Here is an 11,910-nt window from a genome sequence, read left to right as displayed (position 1 = left end):
AAAACATTTTTTAGACAACTGCCAAAGCTCGTTGTATAGATCCATTTGCTAAATTCCTTCATCGGCAACGTTTAGGCTCCGCTGCTATAACCATTCAGCCACCAGCACGGGGAAAAAAGTGTCAATAAAATATGACACTATGGCAGCATTGCCAACAAACAAGTCCAATTTTCACAGCCATTCTGCAACAGATGTCGCAGTGTTGTGAATATCAATTGGCACGAACAAGAATAGAAGTAGGATTAATGAAGACAAACAAAAAACCGCTGTGGTGGCTGAATGGTTATAGCAGCGGAGCCTAAACGTTGCCGATGAAGGAATTTAGCAGTTCCCGAAATGGATCTATACAACGAGCTTTGGCAGTTGTCTAAAAATTTTTTTCTTTCTTCTATTCTAATTTAAAAATTTTTTCAATTAAGAAAAAATTTATCATAACAATAATAATGATAAAAAATTATTGTTAGGCCTTGAGCTCGATTCGAACCCGCGATCTTAAAATCAGTAGGCCGATATAACAACAAAAATTGAAAATTACGAAAAATGAAAAAAATGCCATAATTATATACCAAATACAAAAAAGGAATGAAACATGGTAATTTTATTGGTCTATTTATTTATTTATTTATTTATTTATTTATTCATATTATAGTCTAGGACAATCAGAACCTCCTTACAGACTATTTACTAATATATCTTAACTAATAAATATAAAATATTCAAATAATTTCATTCAATAGCAGTTTAAACCTAAATTTATTTAATGCAAAATCAATATCTATAGAATACAGCAAATTAAACTCCCTCATTGCCCTAGCAAATATTGACGCAAAATATAACTTTAGAAAAAAACTTGGTAAAATGGGTGTGACACCTACCATATTAAGTAGAAGAAAATGAAAAAGTTTTGCAGGGCGAAATCAAAAGCCCTTGGAATCTTGGAAGGAATACTGTACGTGGTATTACATATATAAATAAATTAGCGGTACCCGACAGATGATGTTCTGGCTCCACATTTTGGTAGATATCTCGAAAACGCCTTCAAATATACAACTAAGGGCCACTCCCTTTTAAAACCCTCATTAATACCTTTAATTTGATACCCATATCGTACAAACACATTCTAGAGTCACCACTGGTCCACGTTTATGCCGATACCTCGAAAAGGCGTCCACATATAGAACTAAGGCCCACTCCTTTTTAAAATACTCATTAACACCTTTCATTTGATACCCATATCGTACAAACAAATTCTAGAGTCACCCCTGGTCCACCTTCATGTCGATATCTCGAAAAGGCGTCCACCTATAGAACTAAGGCCCACGCCTTTTTAAAATACTCATTAACACCTTTCATTTGATACCCATATCGTACAAAAACATTCTAGAGTCACCCCTGGCCCACCTTTATGGCGATATCTCGAAAAGGCATCCACCTATAGAACTAAGGCCCACTCCCTTTTAAAATACTCATTAACACCTTTCATTTGATACCTATATGGTATAAACAAATTCTAGAGTCACCCCTGGTCCAGCTTTATGTCGATATCTCGAAAGGGCTTCCACCTATAGATCTAAGGCCCACTCCCTTTTAAAATACTCATTAACACCTTTCATTTGATACCCATATCGTACAAACAAATTCTAAATTCACCCCTGGCCCACTTTTATGGCGATATCTCGAAAAGGCGTCCACCTATATAGCTAAGGCCCACACCCTTTTAAAATACTCATTAACACCTTTCATTTGATACCCATATCGTACACAAAAAATCTAGAGTCACCCCTGGCCCACCTTTATGGCGATATCTCGAAAGGGCTTCCACCTATAGATCTAAGGCCCACTCCCTTTTAAAATACTCATTAACACCTTTCATTTGATACCCATATCGTACAAACAAATTCTAGAGTAACCCCTGGTCCACCTTTATGGCGATATCTCGAAAAGGCGTCAACCTATAGAACCCTTTTAAAATACTCATTAGCACCTTTCATTTGATACCCATATTGTACAAACGCATTCTAGAGTCACCCCTGGTCCACGTTTATGGCGATATCCCGAAAAGGCGTCCACATATAGAACTAAGGCCCACGCCCTCTTAAAATACTCATTAACACCTTTCATTTGATACTCATATCGTACAAACAAATTCTAGAGTCACCCCTGGTCCATCTTTATGGCGATATCTCGAAAAGGCGTACATCTATAGAACTTAGGCCACGCTCTTTTAAAATACTCATTAATACCTTTTATTTGATACCCATATCGTACAAAATAAATTCTAAAGTCACCCCTGGTCCACCTTTATGGCGATATCTCTAAAAGACGTCCACCTATAGAACTTAGGCCCACTCCCTTTTAAAATTATCATTAACACATTTCATTTGATACCCATATCGTACAAACAAATTCTCCAGTCAGGCCTGGTCCACCTTTATGGCGATATCCCTACATGGCGTCCATCTAAATATCTATGGCCCACTTCCTCTTAAAATACTCTTTAATACCTTCCATTTGATACACATGTCATACAAACACATTCCAGGGTTACCGTAGGTTCCTTTTACAACATGGTGATTTCCCTTACTTTGTCTCCACAGCTCTCAACTGAGTATGTAATGTTCGGTTACACCCGAACTTAGCCTTCCTTACTTGTTTTATACTAGAAAGATAACGTACGTCTGAGAGATGTGTTCAAGTTTAAGTACCCTAAAGATATAAAAAACTTACATTTTCTTTATCATTTATTTGATATATATTCCTTTGCTTTAAATGTTTTTTTTTTTAAGAAAAACATTGTTTTTTAATATATTAAAAATTAAGTTTGACTTTTATTAAAAATTCATTACAAAAACAGTCTTTTTCGAAGGACCTTAGTTTATGGCAAAGAACTTAAATCAAAATACATTTTTTTGTACTTAAATTGAATGAATTAACTGTTTTAAATTATTTATCTTCTGATAATTTTCGGCTTTAGATTTATAAATTTTAAATATTTAACGAGCTCGAGGCCATATACATATATATTCAGATTAAAACCCGGATAGATTTTATATATATGTATATATTTTAAATTTTATTTAGTCGATATTTCGACCTCAATCTGAGTTCATTCTCAAGACTGTAAAAAACAAACATGAAACATTAAAATCATAAATAATATAAAAAACCTATTTATAAACTTACACTCTTGGGTGTAGCTTGTCGACTAATTTTACAATATTAAACATAAGTACAAGAAGGCAATAGAACCGAAAAAGTAAACATCCAAAAAATATACAGTAATGGTAAACAAAGATTATATGGTCTCCCAAAGATCCACAAGGAAGGAGTTCCCCTAAGACCCATTTGTTCGTCTATTAACTCCCCTTCGTACAGTTTATGTAAATATGTTGTTAACGTCCTCAAAAATATTACGAAATCATCAAAATATAAATTCAAAGATGCTATTGAATTCAAGAATAAAATAAAAGACACGCACATATTTGACGATGAGAGTCTAGTATCATTCGATGTTGTTTCCCTATTTCCCAGTATTCCTGTGGATCATGCCTTGAAAATTATATCGTCCAAATGGAATCTGATAGAACCCCATACAACTCTGACCAAAGAACTGTTCTTGGGAGTAGTACGTTTTTGTATTAAAGAAAATACATAGGTATTTTAAAGTCAACAATAAAATATATGAACAGCGTGTAGAAATGCCGATGGGGTCACCGGCATCGCCGGTCATAGCAGACATAGTAATGGAGGAATTGTTAACAAAATTTGAAGAGGATGCGTCTCAAAAGCCCCGTTTGCTAACAAAATATGTTGACGATCTGTTTGCCATTGTGAAAACGAATGCAGTGGAAGACATGATAAATCGATTAAACAGCTACAATAGAACTATCAAGTTTACATTGGAAATTGAAAAAGATGGATTACTACCATATCTAGATACGCTGGTAGTAAGAAAGCATAACAAGTTATCCTTTGATTGGTTCAAAAGACCCACTGCATCGGGCAGATTGATAAATTTTTATTCAAAGCACGACAAATCAACCATAGTCAACACAGCCAAAAACTTTATCAAGAGAGTTTTATCAATCAGTGATACGATATACCATGGAAAAAATATAGAAATCATTACGAAAATTCTGAAAGACAAGGATTTTCCTTTAGGTCTAATAAGAGGCTATATTCACGACTATTTTACAAAAGCTAACACCAATCGAACCTTTAATGATAAAACTAATAAAATATATAAGACATCCACGCATGTTCCGGGGCTATCAAATAGAATGAAATATTCCAAAATGTATGACCGTGAGAGATTTTAAATAGCATTTACTTATAATAATACCGTCCAGAAAATATTCAGTAATACAAAAAACCAAATAGAAAAATATGACAAATCGGACGTTATATACCAGATTCCTTGCAAAAATGACGGGTCCTACGTATGCCCTAAGGTATATGTTGGTACAACTAAGTCCAGACTAAAAACAAGGATTTCCGCCCATAAATCAAATTTAAAAAATCGCGACCACCCTAATGAAAACAAAACAGCTTTAAGTCAGCATTGCAGAGAAACCGGGCACACTCCAGATTTTGAGAACGTAGCAATAATGCAACAGGAGAAGCATTACAACAAAAGATACACACTTGAGATGTTGTTTATTATTAACGAACCGAGAGAGAAACGAATGAACTACAAAGCAGATACGGAAAACTGCACGTCGGCATACCGCCAACTGATCAACAGGAGTAACAGGAGAGCACTATGAGAGTTTCGCCTATTATTTAGTTAGTTTAATGTATTGCTGTTTGTGTAAAAATTTGTTTACCATTACTGTATATTTTTTGGATGTTTACTTTTTCGGTTCTATTGCCTTCTTGTACTTATGTTTAATATTGTAAAATTAGTCGACAAGCTACACCCAAGAGTGTAAGTTTATAAATAGGTTTTTATATTATTTATGATTTTAATGTTTGATGTTTGTTTTTTAGTCTTGAAAATTACCTCAGATTGAGATCGAAATATCGACTAAATAAAATTTAAAATATATACATATTTACATAGATTTTATATATCCGGGTTTTAATCTGAATATATATGTATATGGCCTCGAGCCAAAATAATAACTTAAATTACCATTATAGGCAAGAATTACATATTAAATTCTTAGTCACCTAAAAGATACGTCTCTTAGACGTATTCCTAAAAAACAATCGTATATATTTCAGCAAACAAAAAAGTTACTACTGAAAACAACCACCACTGACAAGCTGCAAATGGAAACTGAGAAAACTGAGAGTGAGAACGTACGATCTTTACGATTGTGGGAGACCGAGAGCAAAATTAAAACGACGTACGCTATCTTAGCAGGGGTATAAGCTATTTTTTGAATTAACTTAATGACGCCTTCAACAAACTTTATATAGGAGGACTAGCAGACCCGGCAGACGTTGTTATGCCCTAAATTTGGCCTATCTGCATACATTTTAATAAGCTTTTTCCGTCTAACTCTGCCCTCCCCCACCCCTCTTCACTTTTTCCTGATCCTTTTATTCACTCCTCCCTCCGTCTTTTTCGCTTCAAAAAATAAAAAATAAATGTAAGGCGCGGGTAACCTCCGAAGAGATCTAAGGCCGAGCTTCTCTTCCAATTTGCGTCGTGCTCCTCTTGATTTTCCCTACAAATTGGCCGGACGGGACCTACATGTTTTATGCCGACTCTGAACGGTTTTCACTGAGAGCTTTTCATGGCAGAAATACACTCGGAGCGCTTGCCAGACACTGCCGAGGGATGACCCCGCTTATAAAACATTTCTTCTAATTGAAAAACCTTATTTCTAAAATTTTGATGTTGCTTTGCCCGGGGTTTGAACCCAGGGCATACGGTGTGGTAGGCGGAGCACGCTACCATCACACCACGGTGGCCGCCTCGCTTCATCTATCTCAATATTCGTCGCATTCTATTTCTTTCTCAGTCTTCTTCTCTTTCTCTCTTTTTTCTTCTCTCACGTTCTTCTCATTCTTCTGCATCCCTTATTGCCTGTCACAGAGGGTGGTATGTATTTTTTTCCAGTCCCTGTCCCACTCCTAGTCCTAATCCCAGTCCCAGTCCGTCTCTGGTCTACTTCTCGGAAAAAAGGATCGTAAATACTAATATAGGCAAATTTATATACCAAATTTCAGGCAAATTGAATAGGACGTATGTAAATAGGTATGTGGGTATTATTAATTCATGTCTCTATTTCGGCTTCGCATGCATATTTATCAGTTTTGCCAGGTTGATGCGACTAAATCGAATATCACAACGAAAATTACTTTAGAGATCTCAGCAACAGCTTTCATTTCATATCCATATTACCCACGCATTCTAGGGGTATCCGGGTCAACGTTTTGTATTTTGTACTAAAGCACTCATCAACAGCTTTCATTTGATGTCCATATTATATAAACACATTCTAGGGGTACCCGGGTCCACGTTTGAACAAAATCGACCGACGCATCTCTTCAAACACCGGCGACTAACTACCACACAGTTTAGCCTTTCCTTTTCATATTCATATTCATATTCATATTCATATTTATTGAGTCAATGGCAGAAACCTTACTGACTAGATTTACAAGTTTGCAAATTAACTTAAAACTAAGCAACTAAAATTAATTAATTCAAGGATGAGATAAATTTTCTCGATAGTAAGACTCAATCCGTAACTTAAACAAAGGCCTGGGCATTGCAAAGTCAAGATTTAGCATTCTGGAAATTTTATTAAACTCTTCGAGACCTCTTGTGAGAGGGGCAAAGCTAAGGTAATTGGTTCTCAGAACTTCACCGTAGAATATATTATGAGAGCGTAGAGATCTACTAGGAACTAGAAAGTTTAACTGCTCCAACAGAGCTGAGCAATCAATAGTACCAGAGATAATATCGTAAATAAACATTAAATGTTGTACTGAGCGTCTGACATGCAGTGGCATAACACTTATAAGCATGCACCTGTTTATATAAGGTGGTAGGGGATTAACAAAATGAAGGGGTAGGAGGGCGAATCGAATGAATTTACGTTGAACCCTTTCAATTCTAGCAGAGTATGTGCTGTAAATGGGATTCCATATGATAGAAGCGTACTCTAATTTAGATCGCACTAATGAATTATACAATATACTCCTAGTGTATGGGTCCTTAAAATCCTTCGCATAACGCCGTAAAAAAGCTAAATTAGCATACGCTTTTGGTATAAGATAGTTGACATGGTTAACGAAAGTGAACGAAGAGTCGAAAATGACACCAAGATCACGAAATTCTTTGACCGAGGCAAGAAATGTATTAGCGATATAGTATGTTGACGTAAGCGCACTTGTAGATCTAGAAAACGTTATATGCCAACATTTGCTACTGTTAAGTCTCAGATGATTATTAAAAGCCCACACATTAAGAGCATCCAAATCTCTCTGTAGGAGCAATGCATCAGATACAGTGGTGATACGCCTTTTACAGTTTTAAATCATCAGCATAAAGTAAATAATTTGAATGCTTTAAATATAAGCCGACGTCATTAATGAATATAACAAATAAGATTGGACCGAGAATACTACCTTGTGGCACCCCAGAGGTTGCCAAGAACTCATACGACCTCATATTCTCGATTTCAACAAATAAAATTCGGTTTGTCAGGTATGACTTTAACCATGACAGAAAAGCTGAATGGAAACCAATGTACTCAAGTTTCTGAAGAAGTATCTTGTGGGACACTGTATCAAACGCCTTAGAGAAATCTGTATATATAGTATCAACTTGATACCCATCCTTAAAAGCAGAAACACAGTATTGCGAAAAAACAGCTAAGTTTGTCACTGTTGAACGACACGAAACAAACCCATGCTGACATGGATCGATTATTCCTTTAATAGCAAAAGCCAACTTCTCCTTTACTACTGTCTCAAACAGTTTTGAACAGGTTGATAGTTTAGAGATTGGCCTGTAGTTTGCTACCTCGCTCTTAGTTCCAGACTTGAAGATTGGAGTAATAGAAGCCAATTTCCATCGATCAATGAAAACGCCAGTGGACAATGACACATTAAAGATATGGCACAACGGCACGCATAGCGAACTACTACATTTTTTAACCAAAAAAGAAGACAGCCCATCAATATCTTTTTTTAAAGAAGATTGTAGGGACGAGATGCCAATAATAATATCTGATTCCGATACCAATAATGAGCCAAAGTCCAAGGAATTAGCTGTATCAGAACCAACCCTAACATCAGAAATATTAGAGTCAACAACAAAATTAGATTTGAAAAAATCAGCAAAAAGGTTCACTGTTTCCACTAAACTGTTTGAACTAATGCCATTAAAATTGACAGAGGTTGGAATATTGGAGCAACCTTTTTTTGTACGGACAAAGTTCCAAAAGGCCTTGGGATTTTGCTTTAACTCTTCTTCGAAACGGGAGATGTATTTATTATATAAAAACTTATCAAGCACATAACTGATTCATGTATAATAAATATCGATCTCTAAATGAAAAGTCGTTGGTTGCTTTGTACAACTTAAAATACTTATTTCTAAGATTTTTAAGCTTTTTTAACCTGGTATTGTACCAGGGTAATTTGTGTATTTTGCTTCGAAGAAGGGGGAGATTTCTACTAAATATATCAGATAACTGCAGCAGAAAAATTTCAAAGCATTCAGAGGCATTTTTAGCACAGAAAATAGACTTCCAGTCAATTTCAGCAATACTCGAATTGAGTGCATCAAAATTTGCATCTTTGAAATTGTAGGAGGGAGTATTTTGAGTGGTATTGTTGTTAGGTACAAATTCAATGAATTTTAATAATAAAGATAAGGATACGTGATGCATGTCCGATTTGCAGATAGGAAATTGACACTCAGATAAGTGAGAAATTAAATTTTCATCGACAAAAATAAGATCCAGTATGTTATTTAGCTGGTTCACAAATGAATTAATCTGAACAAAGTTGGCACTAAAAAGAGTATCTAAAAAATATATTTCATGTTGATGATATATATAATATATATTTATATATATAATATATAATATATATTTTTCACACTTCACTATAATATAATAAAACGAAATGCAGATATTCGTTGCTTTTGAAATTCGGCTTAAAAATTGCACATGGAACAACTAAGGACTCTACTGAATTCAAAAAAATGTCTTAGTACCTAATTCTAAATCGCGGGCCCCCTCAGAAACCCCGGGTCCGGGGGTAATCCCCCTACCTCCCCTCTCGCCGGGCCTGGTGATGTGCTTTACTTGATATCATTCGCTATAATATTTTTTATTGATAAGCACGTTGTTTAATTAAACACCAACCAATTACACGGAAGTATATCCGCACCACCTGAAAATATAAAATTTCATTATTACGCATAAACATATAAAAAAATTTGCAATAAAATAATATTCCGACTATAAACTGAGATATAACCTATCTTATATTTCAAGTTAGATCAAACTACACACGGGGTGTAAAACAAACTCAAAATCGGTTCAGTAGTTTAGGAGTTCATCGCGGACAAACAATGTGACACAAGATTTTTATATATAAAGATATACGTGCAGACATACATTGAACACTACATGGCGAAGCAGCGCAAGAAAACGTACATACAGGGAACGTTTAAAAATAGAGAACCGCCAACAGAACGAATAGTGGGAAACAGTAAACCATAAAATCGCGGGTATGTAATTCACCATTGGGGAAATGTGGCATGAAATTCGTCAGTTCTAACGCTAGAAAAGTATTTTGTTAAAATAACCGCAATTTAACTATTCTTTTACGATTTCAATAACTTTTTTCGTGAAATTTTAACGAAAACACCGCGTTTTTTGCTAATCTTCAAGTAGGTAATGTGTTAACAATCAGTTAATCGAAATCAATGAAAATTTTATTTTGACTTGGCATTCTTCTGTACGGCGAATTGGTTGAATTTGCTTTGCCATCACATTGTATAGATTCGACTTGATCACTACCAAGACGAATCCATACCAGGTGGTGGCAAAGCGAATTCAACCAATTCGCCGTGCAGAAGAATGTCAAGTCAAAAGAAAATTTTCATAGATTTCGATTAACTAACAGTTTTTTTTCGTTTTGGGAATTGAATCTTTCAATTCCAATAAATGGTAAGAGGACCTTTAAATTGCCTCTTAAATCGCCAGGTTAACAAACGTATAAGGGTAATATACTTGCAACATTTAGACGTGCATAAGCAGCTAACATATGTCGCAAAGCAAAAACCCGTAGCACAAATTTTTTCCTTGTAATTGTTAAATATATGGCTTGTTGCCATGTGCTTTTTCAAGATTTGCAATTCTTCATGAATTATTTTTTTATGTCGGTATTATAATTTCACTCCCATCCAGCAAGTGGTACCCCATCATGCCCAAGCCATTGGCCTCAGACATCCTCCCATTGTAATAGAAATATTAATATAGTCATCATGTGTCATGTTGAATTGATAGCTAATTCAGCTTTTTGGGAAATTCCCAGTGGTGACTTTTTTTCTTTATGTAGATTATTAATTATTTTAATTGTAAAGTTGTAATTCCAATTGTAGAAATTTGTTTAATTGTAAAGTTGAAACCAGGTTAGACAAGGTACTATAATGCGTTTGTTATAGTTGTTATGCTATGCTTATTTGCTGACTGTACATTAAAATATGAAGATTCCATCCCGTTATTTGTCCTCAGTAGTGTTATATGTATTTTTGTAAAATATATATGTATGAGGTAATCTCTACCCCTTTACATGTTCGGTTACTTGCACTTAGATTGCAGCTTATATTTTTTATTGTGTCAAGTCGTGTAGATTTAAACAAAAAAAATTCAAGCTGGTACCATATGTGATGATTTGTTTTCCTCATGTGATTATTAGTTTTTATACAATTTTTCATGTGTTTGTATTAAATGTTGGGTAGAACTAATTATGCAATTAATTTTCATTTTACAGTTTTGATTGTAACTCCAATTGTAGAAATATGTTTAGTTGTGAAGCTTTTATTGCAGAGATAAAATTATGTATATATGCCAACTTATATGTATTTTAACATAACCAAAAACTTTTTCTTTAATGTGTCATGCTAATTTGTTAAATACTCCAGCTGGTGCCATAAGTGATAAATTGTTTTATTCATACGATTATTAATTTTGATAACATGTTTAATGAATTGGTACTAAATTTTGTATTAAATGTTGAGTTGAACTAATTACGCAATTAATTTTCATTTTACAGTTTTGTAGCTCTGTTAGCTAACTGTGATACACAAATTTTTGTAGTTCCGTTATATCAAGTACATATTGTGTACTTCTCATCTTTTAGCTCCATTGTATCATACGACTATGATACAAATTTTTAAATTAAAGTTGATATTTTTTTATTTATTTGATTTTAATTATTCCGGATTTTTGCCCGTTTGCAGATTTTAATAATGATTTTGCCCGAAAGCTATTATATGTACCATCTTGTAGCTCCATTGTATCATTCGCTATGATACTAAATTTAAAATTTTAATTTTACACATAATTACAGTTTTAATAAAAGAAATTCTATATAATTAATAATAATTTTAAATTACACACTGCACATTTTCTTTACAACACAATATATATTACATTAAAACGAACATGTAATATGTATAACGCGAACATTTTTAAAAATTACGATGTTGCTACTTCAGCGATGTTTTTGCTATTTAAACTAACATTTTGTTTTACAAGGCTTTGTATGGAAAATTATCAAGAAGAAGCAATCAGCTGTTGGGATAACACCACCTCTACTGAATTCGCCTTGATCACTACACAGCAAAAAGTGTACCTACCCGTAAGTTAGCTAGTAAAATCAAAGAGGATAAATACAATAAGAGCCGTCACTCGTTATTTTTTAGGCATT

This window comes from Eurosta solidaginis, chromosome 4 (genome assembly GCF_040869045.1).
Source record: "Eurosta solidaginis isolate ZX-2024a chromosome 4, ASM4086904v1, whole genome shotgun sequence".
NCBI classification, from domain to species: Eukaryota; Metazoa; Arthropoda; class Insecta; order Diptera; family Tephritidae; genus Eurosta; species Eurosta solidaginis.
This window is presented reverse-complemented; position numbering follows the sequence as displayed.